The sequence below is a fragment of the Vombatus ursinus genome, unplaced genomic scaffold, assembly GCF_900497805.2.
Source record: "Vombatus ursinus unplaced genomic scaffold, bare-nosed wombat genome assembly UNPS02014942.1, whole genome shotgun sequence".
Classification (NCBI taxonomy): Eukaryota; Metazoa; Chordata; class Mammalia; order Diprotodontia; family Vombatidae; genus Vombatus; species Vombatus ursinus.
The window spans coordinates 4,519,004-4,537,165 of record NW_020954720.1 but is presented as its reverse complement, the minus strand read 5'-3'; positions in this window follow the sequence as shown (position 1 = coordinate 4,537,165).

Sequence of the window (18,162 nt, the reverse complement as noted above, 5' to 3'; positions counted from 1 at the left end):
AACTCAGGTTGTAACATGTCAGTTATAGCTTCACATCACAAAGAGGCATCAGAGAAAGACTATGCTAACTACTATAATTCAAGAGAAAACCTAAGTGCGCGAGAGATGCAAAGTTCTATGTGAGGGCTATTACTGACTTAGAGATGACATTTTAGTTGCACTTAAAAAGATGTGTAGGATTTCAACAGATGGAGTGAATAAATATACAAATATAACATTATACAAATTTAACATATAATTTTAGGGCAAGACATTAATGACAGATGGACAGCCAGATTGCTGTACTGGTTATCCTTATAATATCAAGAGAAAGCAAGGAAAGCCTCCAATGCATTGGGTTGACTACCTATGATGATATAGACAGTCCCTGCCCTCAAGGAGCTTACATCCTAATGGAGGAAGACAATGCATAGAAGCGAGCTGAAGAGTGTGGGATTGGTACGAATATCCTGACCTCAGAATCATAGACAAGATAGAAATAAAGGATGGCTAGCTGGGGCCATTCCTCAAAATGAAAGTTGTGGGAGAATTTACTAATGAGAGGAGATGGCCACAGGATGAGAGGGATATGCCAGGGAGAGAAGGCATGCTGAGGCATGCCTAAAATCTTTTGCTTTCATTTTAGTAGCTTCCTGGCTTGTGCTTCATAATGTGTAGATTACAATCACATCTATTCCAAATACTTGTAAAATTGGGGCAACACTCTTTTCAAAAAGATTTTTTAAAAAAAAAGATTTTTGGCTTTGCCTTTTGCAAGCTGCAGGGTCAAGAAAAATGGTTGCCTTCTTCACTTGTGCATTGTAAGGAATGAACTGATTTCCAAATATCTGACGACACTAGAGAACTATAGGGAGTGAGGAGGCGAATATCTATAAGCTTCAACTGTTGGCTTCCAAGCAGTGACTACACTCACCATAGGGTCTCCCAATTCCTATTCCACTCATTTCCAATCACTGTTCTCCCCCAATCCACTGAACATGAGAACATGTCCAGACCTTTTAAGAGAAATTCTGTGTTCCACACCCTAGACTTTTAAATAAAGGTCCTAAGGAAGAGAAGGTGGCTAGACAGAAATTGAAGAGGGGGTTGATGGTCCTAGGATCTGGGGCAAGATTGGGCAAGGAATGATATCTTACAGGATTTTCTTCATTCCAGATAGATCTGATTTAGATGAGAGAATATCACGGGTGGGAGAGAATGGTTCCTCAACCTTACCATGTGTTCTCTCCTGTTTAAAACCATCTTACAATATTTTCCCTACTCCTCTCTTTCAGTGCTGGCCATGATCTCTACTGTCCCTAGAGTTTGATGACCTGAGTCCCCAGGTTCTGCCTCTTTGAACGTTTCCAAAGGACCTAGAGGCCAGAAGCCCAAGAACAAAATCAAGTTAAAAACCAAAGGCTTTTACTCCCTTGGCATATAGGGGCCAAGTAAAAAAATCAAGAAGGGACCCAGTGTCAAGCCTCGTCCCTTGATATGCAGGCTCCAGGGCCAGGGTCGTTTATAGGCTAGATCTCAGATCCAGCAAACATCTCCCCAGCACACGGTTCTTTTCTCACTCAGGGGTGGGCCTACGGGCCCAAAGAGGGAAGTCAGGCTCTTTGCCTCCCTGCATAGTTCCACAGATCATAGGGCCAGGATGAGGAACCTCTCTTCTCACTCCCTTGTTCCCAGGGACATTGTGAAAGCTCCAAAAGGGGCCCTGGTAAAAGATTCTGTCCGCTTAAGCAGCTCAAATGATAAAGAGCCAGGAATCCAGGTCAAGAAAGAACTGCCTGGAACCTGCTTCCTTCTGGGGAAGAGGGGGCAGGTAAGCCTGGAGCCCAGAAAAGGATGCATCTTCAACCTCCTTTCTGCCAAAAGGCCAGAAGGCCAGAGTGCCAGGGCCAAAACCAAGATAAAGATAAAATTCAAGTTCAAGACCAAAGGTGAGTCTTCAGTCTCTTATTCCTTTCCCCCAGAGCAGGCCAAAAGAAAGGAGGCCAAGGACCACGCTTTGAGCATCCCTCAGCAGCTTCAGGACCAGAGAATGCCAAATCCCAAGGGCCCATTCTTGGCATAGATCATCTATGATTATCATCATAGTAATAGAGTAATAATACTAGTAGTAGAAATGATAACCATAAGGCAGAGCTATCCAGATATGGAAATACAAGTCTAAGAATAAACAACTTTGATAGAATTTACTCTGAAGAGGGGCTAAGATGTACACATATAATATACATGAGAATTTTTCCATGGTAAAAGTAGTGTGTTGTCTCTTAAATTAGCAAAGATGAAACAGAAATAGTCAATGTTGGAGTAGTTGTAAGTAGTCAGGTACCCTAGCTTACCAACCATCCTGGTTGGACAAAGTTGGAAGAAACAATTTGGAATTATATGAGAAGAGTTACTAAAATGTTCATACACTGTAATCCAGAAATTCCACCATAGGGAATATATCCAAAGGAAGTCAATGAAAGAAACAAAAGACGTGCGGACACCAAAGTATTCATAGCAACTTATCTTCATGGTAATAAAACACTGGCAACAAGTTGGGTACTCACCAACTGGGATGTGATTTGACCAATTGGGGTATGTGAGTGTAATGGAATGTTATTATGCCTTAAGAAAAAATGAATGTGAGGAATTCACAGAAACTTGGGAAGACCAGTATGAACTGATGCTGAATCGATTAAGTAAATCTTGGAGAACAACATATACAATGACCATAACAATGTGAATGAAAACAACACTAAAATGCAAACTCTGATTAATTGTAATGATCAGTCTTGATCCTGTAGAACTGATTATGAAACATACCATTATCCTTTCAGTAGAGAGGTGGCAGACTAGGGAAATGTAGAATATGATTATGTCAAAAATGGTCTTGTGTTTATTAGTCTTGCTGAAATGTTTTTCTTTTTTGCAAAAAAATTGAGGCTAGTGCTAGAGGGAAATGATTTTGTGGAAAACATAAGGCATTAATAATATTTTAAAATAAAATTCATGTGCTGGGCATATAGATGAGACAGTTTATGGACTATTTTTTAAAAATCACTTTGGCTTCATATATAGATTGGATTTACATAATTAATCAAGCTTTAAAGCATTTCAGAGATTATACTTTTCAGTTTCTCAGATAGTTTATCAAATATAGACAGTCAATCCATCATTTTTCTGAACAGAATCTTAGCTTTTTCAGCTCTAATGTTTTATGATTTTCAGTGGTCAACATTCATTTAGTGATTCAATTCAACAAACACTTATTAAGCCCCTACTATGTGCAAGGCACACAATTTACATAGGTTAATGATACCCCATTAAATTAAAAAAAAAACTATGTTGGCACCAAATAAAATTGATGTATGACTTTTACATCAAAAAGAATGTGTAAAGTGAGCTTATTGAGAGACAGACTACAATAGAGTCAGAGCACTGGTTAGACTGTTGAAAGGTCATCTAGTCCATTCTATTACCTCCAGGTAAGGTAGCATTTAAGAAAGATAGTAATCTACCCTCAAAAAACATCCATAGAGAATAATTCCACAGCCTCTCTTAGTAATTCATGTCCTTATGCATCCAGGTTCTTCCAAATCTATTATCTGTGTGTATTGTTTATTGCCACATGTAAAACATAATTTCTTAATTAAGAAGAAAAAAAAAGTTGTTATTCCATTCCTCCCCTTCCCCACCCTTAAGCTCCCCTCATAGTTTTGTTCTGAAGCATAGAATTTTAAAGCTGCAAGGCAAGCTGAAGATCATTCTAGTCCAACGCCCTTATTTTAGACAGGGGAAAACCCAGACCCAGAGGGGTTAAGGGGCTGGACCAAAATACAAAGTACGATAGTGGCAGTTTGGGGAGGAGATTCTAGGCTTCCTGATTTGTAGTCCAGTCCTCCACATGTGGAACTCCAAGCTGAACATAGAACTCTTTTAAAGGTCTAACCAAGGTTGAATACATGAGACAAATGGTTTACATATGCTAATCTATTTTTGTACATTAATATCATACTAACTTTTGAAATTACAATGACACATGGCTAGCTCATACTTAGCTTACAGCAAGAAGTTCTTGAACTCAGATAATTTTCTGACATACACAAAAACATTTTGCCTTGTCTTGTATTTGTGTAGTTTCTTTCTCTTACATGAATTATTTTACATCCCATATATCTTTATTAAACATCATATTTGAAGCTCTAGACACCCTACCTTGTCTATTTCACTTTATATTTGCTAAGGAAGCTCTTTCAAAATACAAATTCAATTTTTGTTTTTGCAGCCCTACAGATCAATTGAGTTGTGTCTGTCATCTGAATACTCAAGGTATGGGGTGACTCACTAACCAGAAAGTTTACTAGTGGATAATTAAATTTTCTATTCACATTAATTCATGAAGACTAGGACATGGATGGTCTACTACCACAGGAGTAAACAGAATGCCTATACTGAAGGATAGGTCTACAGATCTTTTGAAAGGGACATTTAAGAATTTAGTTTTTGTAAGAGTTTGTCATGGGGAAAAATAGTCAATTTGCTGAAGTCCAAATTGAAAATGAATTAGAACAGAGTTCAAATCCGGCCTCAGACCAAACACTTGACACTTACTAGCTGTGGGACCCTGGGGAAGTCACTTAACCCCAATTACCTAAAAAAAATGAAGTAGAAACTAGAAAATAATTAAGAATTATTATGGGAGGGGCAGCTAGGTGGCACAGTGGATAGAGCACTGGCCCTGGATTCAGGAGGATCTGAGTTTAAATCTGGCCTCAGACACATAATACTTACTAGTTGTGTGACCATGAGCAAGTCACTTAACCCCATTGCCTAGCCAAAAAAAAAAATGTTATGGGGAGGGAATTTCAGAGGAGCAGCAGTTTCCTTCCTGTTAATGTGAAGCTGGTCACTATGGACGGGAATCTTTGTCTTTTCAATTGCCTTTGGAAGGTGGATTAGATTTTGTGGTTTGTCAGAGGTTTGGGCAAAAGCACAGTCACATTTTGGGCTTCCCAGGAAACTTTCTCATGGGTGAATTATTGTGTGTGTTCCCTAATGAAATCAACCTCTGATTAGCTTGTCCTAGTGGTTTCAGTGTTTTCCCTAACATACACCCTTTGGGTCTCATGTGCCATGGCTATACTTGGTGCTACCCAACTGGTTGAGCTCAGTCTTCTAGTATGTGATAAAATAAAGCCTTTCTGAGATAGCCATGGGTCTGACATTTGAGCCTGACAAGACACTATTTTGAGACTGAAAGATTAAGAATCCAGGAATTAACAAATATTTATTGATATTAGTATGTTAGTGGTGAGTAGGAAACTTTGAATCTTAGAGCTGAACCTTATAAGTCATTTGACCAACCTCCAATATTATGTAAGAATGCATATTAGCCATCTAGGAAAGTGAGAGAAATGACTACACCTAATGTTTCTTCAATATTTTAAGGATCCATATTTAATCAACATGGGATCTACCTAATGGGACCTACCAATTTGCCTAATGCAAATTAAAACATCACTGTACCTTAGTAAATAGCCTCCATGAATATACCTGTGTTCTGGGACATACTCATATCCATAATTATTGAAAATTAAATGATACATGGGAGTGCTACCTTTCAAAGATGTCATAATCTGAGTAATTTTTAACCATTAATAAAATTTGCTGTTCCAGTCATGGATCTCTTGGATAACATTATTTTATTTTAAAATTCTAGTTGACCTTGACACAAAATAGGAAGACACACAGAGAAAGCAAAATCAAAATGGAAAAACATTAATATATACACTTAAAGCCTCCTTAATCTTTTGTTAATACATTGGATTTTCTGTTCTTCTGTTCAACTAATGTGCCATTTCTGCTATAAAGCCTTCCCTGATTCCCCCATTGTTAATGTTCATTCTCTCTTCAACTTATCTTTCATCTACTTATCTTGTATACACTATTATTTCCCCTCCCCTCCCCACCCATGTAAGAATAATGATAGCAGGGACTATTTCATTTTTACCTTTGTATCCACGCTGTCTAATGTAAGGCTTGGAATTCACTAAAGTATTACTGTTGTGGAAGTGACCTTGGGTTCTCACAAACTATGCTAATAGAGCATAAACTTTGGAAACTTTAGCAGGTTCTACCAAGTCTTCAAATACAGTCTGAACAGCCAAGGTCTTCCAAGGACCTACCAAGCTAAATTTGGAGAGCCTTGTCACCTGATTGATCTGGTGATGAATTTTTTTCAGCTTCAGCAGCTCACGAAGACTGTCTGACGAAGGCAAGGAGTAGGGATCTGAATGGGTGAAAGGGGTGCCACTATGGATCAGGTCATAGATCCTCAAAATATTGAAAACATATTGGATGTTGTCATTTCTGTCACAATGTTAGCTGTCTGAGAGGAGTTGTGGTGTAGCACAATTAAAGAGCTATTCTTGGAGTTAGGAAGAGTCTAGTCAATTTAACAAAGATTTACTAAGGACCTACTATTTTCCAGCCACCACACTAAATGCAGAGGACACAAGAAAGTCAAAAGACCATCCCTGCTCTCCAGGAGTTCTCAATCTACTGGGGGATGACAACATGAAAACAACTATGTACAAATTACAAATTACACACACACACACACATACACACACAATACATTGGAAATAATCATGAGAGGAAATGCACTGAATTAAAGGAAATCAAAAAAGGCTTCCTATAGAAGGTAGGATTTTAGCTGAGGCTTGAAGTAAGCCAGAGAATCAAGGACATGGAGATGAGAAAGGAGAGCATTCCAAGCTTGGGGGATAGCCATCTAAAATGCCTGAAGTCAGGAGGTGGAATTATTTGGGGAATAGTAAGTAAGCAAATGTCAGTCATGTCTAACTCATTATGATCCCATTTGGGGTTTTCTTGGCAAGAAATACTGGAGTGGTTTGCCATTTCCTTCTCTGGCTCATTTTACAGATGAGGGAATTGAGGCAATTAGTAGGTGTCTGAAGCCGTATTTGAATTCAGGAAAATGAGTCTTCCTGACCCCAGGACTGGCACTCTACCCACTGTGCCACCTAGCTGTCCAGTGACATGTCTTTAAAAGATTAATTTAACAGTTAAGGGAAAATGGACTGAAGAAGAGAGATGTTTGCACCAGGAAGACTCACCAGCAGGCTGTTGTAATAGCCCCAGAATGAGGTGATGAGAGCCTACACTCTCAGAGGAGAGAAAAGGGATTATGAGAAAGATGTTATAAAGGTAGAATTGACAGGCTGGGTTCAACTACAAAGGCTTGAAAAGCTTTCTTGAGATTGACAGGGGTGAAGAGGACAAAAATGCTAGAGTTGTATTTTCATTTCTCAACACATCTACATAGTCTTTCCTGCAGCAAATATCTCTGAGCTTTGTTCCAGCTGTGTTGCCCATGCTTAAAATGCTCTCCCTCTCTCCTTGGCTTCTCGAAATCCCTAGTCCCCTTTAAGGCTCAGTTGAAATGTCATCTAGAAAAGGCCTTTCTTGATTTTCACTAAGTGGCTAGTTCCTCCTCTCTGTATATATGTTGTTTCCTCTCAATGACTGAAATCTCCCTGAGGTCAGGGTTGGGGCATGCTGGAGTCAGCTTCTACTGACTCTAGAAAGCTGATTATTAAATGTTCAGTGTCAGGCAATAAAGCACCTACTATGTGGCAGGCATTTTGAACATTTACACCTTGGAAATTGTCAAAAGCTACAGACCAGAACTTGATTTATTGTTGTGTTGATTGTCTAGACTTAAGAAAGTGATATGTTAGTAATGCAGATTAAACCTAAAAGTGTGTCAGGTACATTTCCCCCAACCCACTTCGAGTCATTTATTTATCATATATTCTACTGTTTCAGTACATACATTCAGTACATACAGTATCATACATTCTACTGAAACAGTTTCATTTTTGTCTTTTTAACCCTAATGCCTTGCATAGTGTTGGGCCCATAATAGACACTTAATAAATGGTTGTTGGATTGAATATCTAATCACTATCATCCCTTATGTATAGAACTGCATTAATTTTCATGATAGTAGAAATAAAAATATAGTTACTAAACTTGCTTGAGAATGTAAAAAAAAAAAAAAAGAAATCAGCTATTCCCATTCCAGTACACAAAGAGGGAAGAAATGAACTCACTGATTTGCTGAGTGTTGTACCTTTCCATGGAAGTTGGTGAACATTTTTATGGTAGATTTGTTATTAAAATCCTGACAGTCCTTTTCTCAACTGAGTCCTTTCACCCTCTCTGTAATGTATTTAAAATTGCTTTTTTGAAAAAATGACAGTGCTGATCACCTTCCCTTAAGTAAAGCCAATGTGTGTAACTTGGGAATTTAAGGGGAGGGGGGACATATGGGGTTCTAGCAGAAATCTCAGATTTGTACAAATAATACAGAAAAACTACAGTGCCTGTGATAGCCCATCAGAAATTTATCACTGACTGTGGGGCCCAGAAAAATGGTAGAATTTTCTTCTCAGAATCACAACCCTATAATTCAAATGACTTGCAGGAATGTCTCTAAGTAATTATTACCTCTGCTGTGCATTATTAACAAGGAGGCTAAGGTATTTGTGAAGAGCTGTCATACGATGTGCAGTGTGACAAGATTCATAATGACTTGGTCTAGTTCCATCAAAAAAGATGCCATGAGGCCTTCAACCATTCCAGATCATGCTATGGCTCTGGGTGGCATCCCAGTATGGTTAGAGTAGCTGAAAGTAACAGCTGGCACTTTTAAAAGAACATATTTTTTGATTTTAGGAATGACACGCACACGTAAACCTCAAGCCTATTCGTCTCCCTCCCATTACCTGCCAGAAAAGAGCGAAGCATGATTAATACATTGAACTCTTTCTTTTAAAAAACAACAACACTATAACTTCTCCTAGATTTCAAATTCATATGATTCACACAAAACCTAATGGTTTGTAGTTCATGATGGCTTTTTTTTCTTTTTGTTTTTGTCAAGCCAATGTTTTATTCTAAAAAAGCTTTCCAGGTAAATCATTGATGAGCAAACAAGAAGTGGTATTAATGACTAACATCTCTATGGCACAAATTGGACAAGCAGACTTCCAACTCAGACTTCACTAATACATTAAATTTTATTCAATTCAATTCAAGTTGTTTCTTAAGTAATTAGCATGTGGCAGGAACTCTTCTATTTGTTACACATACAGAAACAACCAAAATGGTTCCCACCCTCAAGGAACTTCCATTCTTCTCTGGTGAAGCAACATGTATATAAATGAGCAAATTTCAAATATCTAGTGTTGTAGGCCTGTCTAGAAGCACAAAAACCAAATAGGCTATTTTGACTGAAACCTTGTGCGACACAGTAATGTGGAAGCAGTCTGGAAAGCTAGTATGGAGCCTGAAGGGCTTTGAATGTCAGACAAAGGTTTTTGTATTTTACTCTTGAAGAAATAGGGAGGCACTGAAACTTTCTGAGGAGTGAGATAAGGGACATGGTCAGAAAACTGGGAGAGGGATAGCCTAAAGTGTAATTATCTGCTTGCTTACTTATCACTTACAAAATTTTGTAATTAAATAATTTAAATTTGTAATCTAAATAATAATTATAACTTTTGACAATCTGATTACAGAAAAATGTTGAAAGAAAAAACAAATCAAAACCAAAACTACTTAGGAGAATAGCCTGTTTCTTAATGTACTAAAGTATTTTTAGAAGCAAACAAATATATACACAAGCTATTGATGTGCTAATTATATTTTCCTTATGTATGTTTAATGCTTCCATTAGCAAATAACCTAAAGACTTCTACTTGTCAACACAGTTCTGCCCTTGCCATGATGTACACTTGAAAAATCTAAAACCATTTCTTTTAAAACATTTCATAATTCAGAATTTTCACTGATTCCCATAGATTGAATTGTCCTGCATACAGATCTGTTTAAATTAGTAATATGTTACTGTGCAGGATTACTTCAATCTATAAAACAGATACATTCATGTAGAAGCTATATTTAAATGACATTTTAAAAAAGTGAAACCATGTTTTCCCAAAGGCTTATGGTATAATTTCAGAAATGCAAAAAGATGTTAACCACAAGGTAATATTTAAACATCACACTGCTAAAAATTATAGATTTCATAGAAAATAATTTTATACTAAAACATTATTACTAGTATTTCAGTAAGTCAATATTGTACTAGAAACACAATTCCCCCAACTGCAAAGGGCCATTTTTTCACTCCATCTGAACATATATGAAAGTGGACTTGCCTCATTTAAATTTTTATTACTTCTCCCTTCCATAAGAACCAAGAGGCTCCCTGGCAAACACCTTCTTGTTTTCAAACAAAGAAGTTCAAGTCTACTCTTGTTCTTGTTCAAATGTTTGTTGTGTCTGACTTTTTGTGACCCTCATATGGGGTTTTCTTGGCAAAGATACTGGAGTGGTTCGCCATTTCCTTCTCCAGTGGATTAAGGCAAACAGAGGTTAAGTGACTTGCCCAGGGTCACACAGCTAGTAACTAGTGACTAGTGAACTCAGGTGTTCCTGCCTCAAGGGTGAGTGTTCTAACTATTGAGCCACCTAGGTGCCTTTCAAGTCTCTTCTAGTCTTCAACTATATTCCACATGGAATATACTGCCTAAATATTGAACTATGTCTGGTGCATAGTAAACAAGTGATTAAATGTTTGTTGACTGGCTGATTGTGCACAAAAGATAGGGATTTGAGCTCCATTGTAAGAAATAACCAATATAGAATGGAAATTCAAAGACCTATCTGAATCAAATAATTTTACACCTAGAAAATTATGCAATGTAAAAATTTTGAATAAAATACTAGCAAATTGATCACAGTAACATATTAAGAAAGATTATAGACTATATCCAGGTTGGATTTATAGCACAAATGTAGGTTTAGATCAATATTAGGAAAATGATAAACATAATAGACCATATTAATAACAAAAACAATAAGAAACATGATTCTACCAATAGATTAAGAAAAAAAGCTTCTAATAAAATACTACACATATTTCTGTTTAAAATATTCTAAAGGTCATGAATACTGAGAAAACCCTGATAATCACGGAAAAATGGAAAGGGTAGGATATAGAAAACCTATGAAAATAGTATGACTACTAGTTCTTTGCTCTCAGCATTCCATTCAATAAATATTTATCAAGAATGTTCATATTATATGGAAAACACTGAGTCTATCTTTCTAAATACTACTCTCCTCTCTTCAATCTTCCCATTCTTCATAAAAACCCATATAATCCATTATAATCCGTTTGAGTTGGGGGTTGGTAACCTCTTAAGAGAGAGAAGCTCCTCTGTGTTATATTCTTAGAATGTAACTTTCTGAAGAGTTGTGTGTGTGTGTGTGTGTTTGTGTGTGCATATGTGTATGTGTGATATGCCAGAGATACTTTGTACATCAACCTAATTTAGACTGGTTTAGATGGTGATATTATTTAGATTATACAAGTTGATGTATTATAATAGATAATACTGACATGAATATAAACTCCCTCATTTATTTTGACCAAGAATCACTTTCAATTTAGGAGCTGCTAGTTGCTGACTTCTATTATAAGTCTAAGTATAAAATCCCTGCCACATCTCAAGTATGGTTTATTTGTCTCTTAAAGGAGCAGGCACACATTATGATCTTCAGACAGATCCATTGGGAGAAGAGAAATTGACAATATTTCCTTATGAATCCGGTATCATTCTTTACTGATTCTTCTATTTTGAGAAATAGTCTCATTCTAAGCAAAACTCAATTAGTTTGGGACAGACACAAACAAAAGCTAACCAAGATTTTGAGGTTTTTACCATCCCAAATACTCATGCATTGGAATTACACGGTTCCATAAGGAATTACAAGGTGGCAGTATATCTCATTACTGTGACCATCTCTGCTTGGCCAAGAACTTTCTTTCACTAGGCTTTCCATTTTTACCTTCTATGAAGTACCACAGGGCACACCCTGAGTCATTAAGATGACAATTCCCATTGATTGACTGATAGCATCTCAATGGTTATTACAAATAATACAGACAACTAAAGCAGCCAGAAGTCCACTGATTAATAGTTTTATCCTTTTTGTTATCTTTCCCTCCAGTTTATCAGCATTATCTAAGGCACACAGGTCTCCTGATTCACCATTCTCTTTGGCTTGATCTATGCATTCTCATATATAATTAGGCACTTTTCAGAGAATTTCTTCCTGCAATACTTCCCTTCCAATCTCTATTCATTGGATGGGATTCCCATTTATAAGTACCTACCACACTAGTTACTTCCTACCAGCTCAATTATTTTTACATTTTTTTTGTCTTGAACTATGTTTGCCATCTGTTGGCCTAATCACCTAATGAGCCCAATTCTCTAAAATCATGTTTCATTGTTATTTGTTGTTTTCTCTGCCTCCAATTTTTTTAGTAGCATCTGGAAGCTTTCAGACACTGTTTTCAATTCACTAATTAAAATTACTTATAAGTAGTATAATCAACTAAATCTGAAAACAGAGTCTTTATGCTAAAAACATTTCTACTAGTTATTACCCATTCTCTTAGCCCACCTACTGGCTTGTTTTTGATGATTCCTTAGTTATCAGATACCTTAATACAGCAGATCCCTCAGAAAACACTAAAGGTCATAACTTCCACTTTTTGCTCAAGACAGTCAAATCTTCAAGGAATACTTTACAGGTAAGTAAGATGTATACCTCAGCTTTCAAAAACATGAAATAAATTCATAGTTATTTTTTAAAATGTGGAAGGGATTTGTACTCAACATGATTTCAGACAAGATCTCCATGAATTATGTGGAACCACCCAATGTAACTAAAAGACAGATTGCTTTCTTTCTTCTTGAAATTGAACTTTTGGGAACTTGTGGCAAGGTTTGCTTAGAGTAGATTTGTAAACATCAGTCTTTTATATTCCACCAGATTCTGGGTTTTGCCATGTTCTGTGTGCTGTTACAGATGAACCAACCTCCCACTACCAATTACTAGCATTCCAAATATCTTTTTTCTTGCAGCTGAGTAAATCCCCTGAAGTAGGATGAAGTGTGGTAGCCTGCTTATTATTGGATAATCTGTCTTGGAACATAAACATTTAGACCAATGATTCCAAGCTCTGGTTTTGTGACATACTAGTACTAGAACATCTTGTTGAGCTCCATAGGTGCTATGAAAATAGTTCAAAAGTTAAGACAAAATCAACTGGTTTGCTCTCTTTAATTAAGAAAAATCATTGTCATACAGCACTGGAAAAGATGAGGAAAGTGTTGGAAAAAAACAAAAAATGATAAGAGCATTGCAACTCCACACTAGTTGGTAGTCAAGGGAATAGAAACTGAATAAGTAAAATGTGTTGACAATGGCAAAATGAATCTACTAAAAGTCCACCTCTGTTGCCCAGTCCTGGAGTGGAAGTGAATCTGGGGTCTTAAGCGTTATGTCAGTGGGACATGGCCTCCAGCACATTCTGTCAGTCAGTCTGTCAGTCAGTAAACATTTATTAAACCCTTTTTACCTGCCATGAACTATGCTAAAGTGCTGCGGATATAAGAAAAGTAAAAAACATGCTCCCAGACCTCAAAGAGGTCACATTCTAATAGGGGAGACACCTATGTATATACTTTGAAGATGTGTATACTGTGAATAGGAGAGAAGATACCAGTAGTCAGATGGGCTGGAAAGGCCTCTTGAAGATGATGTGATTTGAGCTGATAATTGAAGAAAACTAGGGAAGCCTAAAGATGAGAAAAGAGAGAATATACTGAGTATAAGGAAGTGTCATGTGTGAGGAACAGGAAGATGGTAAGTACTATTGGCCATGCTGGGAAGGCTGTGAGTACAGCCACCGTGAAAGACTGGACATCTGCTATCTAAAGACTAACACAATAAGTGTGGAGAGGCTCATCCCATAGAACCATACATCTTTGGAAATCCTGAAGAAGAGTGGCAAAATAAAAAAAATAATTTCCAGTGAGAGAGTGTGGTTCCAGATCTATTTTTATCTTTCAACCTAAGCACATAGTGAAGACTATCTTCTTTCTAAAAGGCAGAAATCTCTATCTTTCGAGTGGCATTGCTTTAAACCAAAGTGCAAAATTTTTGGTCATATATTTGTGAACTTTTTATAAAATGCCAAATTAGAGAAATAAAATACAGAGGAAATTTCAATCAGGGAGTTTAGGAGGGTGAGGGGGAAGGAGCTTGGCATAGAGATACATGATTTAATGAAAAACAAAAGACATCAGGGAAACTTCTTTTAAAGATAAAAAGTAAAGCAATTTTTAAAATGTCACATTACTTTGAGAAAGTGCTATGTCTTATGCTTGAAATTCAACATCACTGAGAATCAAGTATCATGTCTGTTTGGACTGGCCACATGTTTCAAAAACCATCCTGTTTGGTTTTTAGCAGAGTAGTAACTATGCCTGCAAAAGTTCAGGCCACTGAAAGCGGAAAAAACAGCCATATCATGAAGTACACAGTGACCATTTATGTTGGTTTTGTCCTCTGTGCATAAATAAGCAGGCAATGAATGGCCATTGTGTTTCTGGAAATGTTATGCCAGCACTGGCAACTTTGTTAATTTTGGAAACTCATTGTTTCTCACTCCATGCTTGTGACTTCAGTGTTCCAGGCATCTCTTCAGTAATGAATTGGACTCTGAATTCAGAGTGTCCCTAGATAACTGCCGTGGGGAATACACAAAGGTATATCCATCAGCCAACAAAATGTACCAACTAGTCTTTATATACAAAATCTAGCCCTGCATTAGGTCCTTTTTGGTGTTAGTACAAATGATAAAGCTTCCTGAACTGTGGGAGTGGGGCAGTAACGGAACAAATGTTGCATCATGCATTTCTGGCTGTGCTGGGGCTCTTTGCAACCCGTGTAAAGTTACATGAAAGAGGCAACACAATCATTCTTAGGTGTATGTGGAATAGGGTCTTTACAATTTTGCATATTCAGGACAATACAATGGGAGAAGAGAAGAGAAAGATGTTAAGGGGGTATAGTGAGGCAGCACAGATGCTGTGATGACTTGCGGTCCCCAAAGGGGAATTTCTGCCTATATGTGTACATGCATGTATTCCTTTGCTCTGCTGGGACTTTGGCCATTCAGGAAGGGGCAACAACAGGGCAGGTTACCTCAGTAATTTTCCTGAATCTACCATTACATTGCTATATTGTTTTGAGGCCTGTGGTCTAGACATAGGTAGCCACCTAACAAGTAATCTGTGGAGTTTATTCATTAAGATGGAGCAGCTGATTACTGCTTGATGATACTACTCCCATTATTGGAAGGTTGCCAATAAGTAGGGTCTTGTATGTGACATTCAGAAATAAAAAGTAAATTATAAATAATTTATTTTTCTCCCAGAAGGATTTACAGTTTAATTGGAGGATAGGACATGTGCTCATGAATTTATCTTACCCAGCCTCCACCACCAGGAAACCAGGAGCTATTGGGGCATCTTGGCATCTTGTCTATTGCACCCTTCTTCCTCCCCTTGATATCCAAGTCTTGTTCCGGAACCAGTAATTAATTCAATTCTACCACTGCTACTGGAAAGGGAGCCACAATCAACAGCACTATGGTTCCAAGCCCAGTCTCTGTGACTCCCCAGACCAATATTCCCTTCCCTGGCCACCACTTCTCTCCAAGTGTTTTATCCCCGTATTAACATGTGTACCCTGAGGCCCAAAGCCCATTGCTATGGGTATGGTGTGGGTATGTAGCCAACACACTACATGTGGGGGGCAGTTGCTACAAATATAAGCTCTTTGAGATTAAGGACTATTTCTGTTTTGTATTTGGATTACTAGTGGTTAGCCAGTACTTGGTAGGTGGTAAGCACTTAATAAATGCTCATTCATTGATTCATGAACCCATATAAAAACAGAAATAGAAACGTATCATACATAATAGGAAAAACACTGTATTAGAAGTCAGAACATCCGGGTTCTGTTTGTAACTTTATTAGGAGACTTTGAATAAAGCCCTTAATCTTTTTGCCTCTCAGTTTCCTCTTCTGAATATTGGGAGATAATGATTCTTGCCCTATTTACCTCACAGAGCTGTTGTGAAAACCAAATAAATGATTGTGTAAGCAATTTGAAATGTACAATATGCTACTGAAGTACAAGGTGTTATTATTATAATAACTGTTTATAGCTATATGAAAGCATAGTTACAGGAGACGTTGGAATGACTGGGATTACTAGGTAGGGCTGGGTGGGGTTAGAATGAGAAAACTTCATGGGTCATTTAGATAAATTTTGGCATCTTATCTTTTTGCCACTTCTTAGAAAAAAAACCAACCTTTTATTATACTCTTATTTTAAGATCATATCAAATGTCAAAGGATTTTTTCCAGCTTTCAACTGGGTTGTGGTCAGAGGTAAGCAAATGATCATTATCTTGTCTGCTGAAAGCCTGCCTATCATCACATTTCTGCAACATGCTAGGAAATAGTTTAAAGCCCAGCAACACAGGTACTACTAGAAGAAGCTAGTCAAGCTTCTCAATGAGTTTTCTTGCCACTGGGTAGTAGAAACAAATAGAGATTCTGCTTATTGAAGTAGGAATCCAATTTACAGTGGCTTCTGAATCAACTAGAAGTCTAGGGATGCTCAGGAGGTCTTACCCCTGGTTCTGCTTACCAGGAGAGATTGCTTGCTTCTTGGAGGAGATCAGATCTACTGACCTGAAGGTATGGGGTGTCATTTGTAGGTATCTGTGCCAGACACACACATTTAAAGGGCAGTGATGAGTCTGTCCTTCAGATTTCAGTGATAAAGGGAACTCTCTTTACCAATGCAGGTGGACACCTTCTCTGAAACTTGTAGAGTTGTCTAAAAAACTGAGAGATTATATAATGACTTGTCCAGGCTTACACAACCAGCATATTTCAGAGACAGGACTTGAACTCAGATCTTCCACTCCATCATGCTTGAACTCCAGTGCTTTAAGGGAGCTTAATGCAAGGCAGGAAGTAGACTATTGGTCAGACCAATTGGAAATTTTCAAGAGCTAGGCAATTGGCTTAACTTGAGTTAGCTAATCTGTAATACTGAGTTCCTGATAATAGATCTCTGTGGAGAATGATGTTTGAAAATGTAAGGGATGATTGTAGTACATTTATAAGTCATCAGCTAAATGAATTTGATCCATCTAAACTGCTTTAAAAATTCATGTAAACGTACAGACAATATTACTATAAGGATAATTTATTTTTTAAATCAAAGCTTAAACAGGCACACTCATTTTTTTAAAGTAAAGAAAGGGAATTTTTTTCATAGGTGAATTTTTTTCATTTTTAAAAGAAATTTATGAGCTAAATGAGAGGCTATATGGTGTAGTGGACTGGCCCTAGAGTCAGGAAGGCCTGTGTTGAAGTCCAGCCTCTGACACACACCATTTGACCAAGGGTAGTCATTTCACTTAGATTCTCCTCCACCCCAACAACTCTAAAAGACTATACATTATAGATGCAGTATGTTTATACAACCAGATTTCCCTAATCAACAGGATTCGCCCAAAAAACTCCACTGAGCACATTAACAAAAAGACTACCTATGGATAATTCAGAATATAATTTGTATTGTTATAAAGAGTGCTAGATTTAAGAGGCAAAGGGCCTCCGGACTTAATCCTGGCTCTATCACTTAACTACCTGTATGGGTTTAAGCTAGTCATTCATGCTCCTTAGACCTGACTTCTTCATTTAAAAAATAAGAGGTTGAACCTCTAAGCTTCCTTCAAGCTCTGAATCTAAGATGTTATAATGCATCCTTGAACACATCATTCACAATACAAGTACTTATCACTTTTATGAGTTTATACTGCATGGATTAAAATTGACTTACAATACTCTTAAAATACATTTTAAAAATTTTGGTAAAGAACTAGGCAACTATACAGTTAATTTTGTTCAAAATAAAAAAGCTTACAAATTTGCATCAAAATTAAGACTGCTTAATTACAACCCTGACACCAGCAACTCTTTAATTATATGTGTTAAAGAGACTGACATCCTGGGGGGGGGATAACCAATTCAAAATGAGTCTGATTTTTTGAGTGCCTTTATATGGGAAAGAGAGAGAGAGAGAGAGAGAGAGAGACAGAGACAGAGACAGAGAGAGAGAGAGAGACAGAGAGAGAGACAGAGA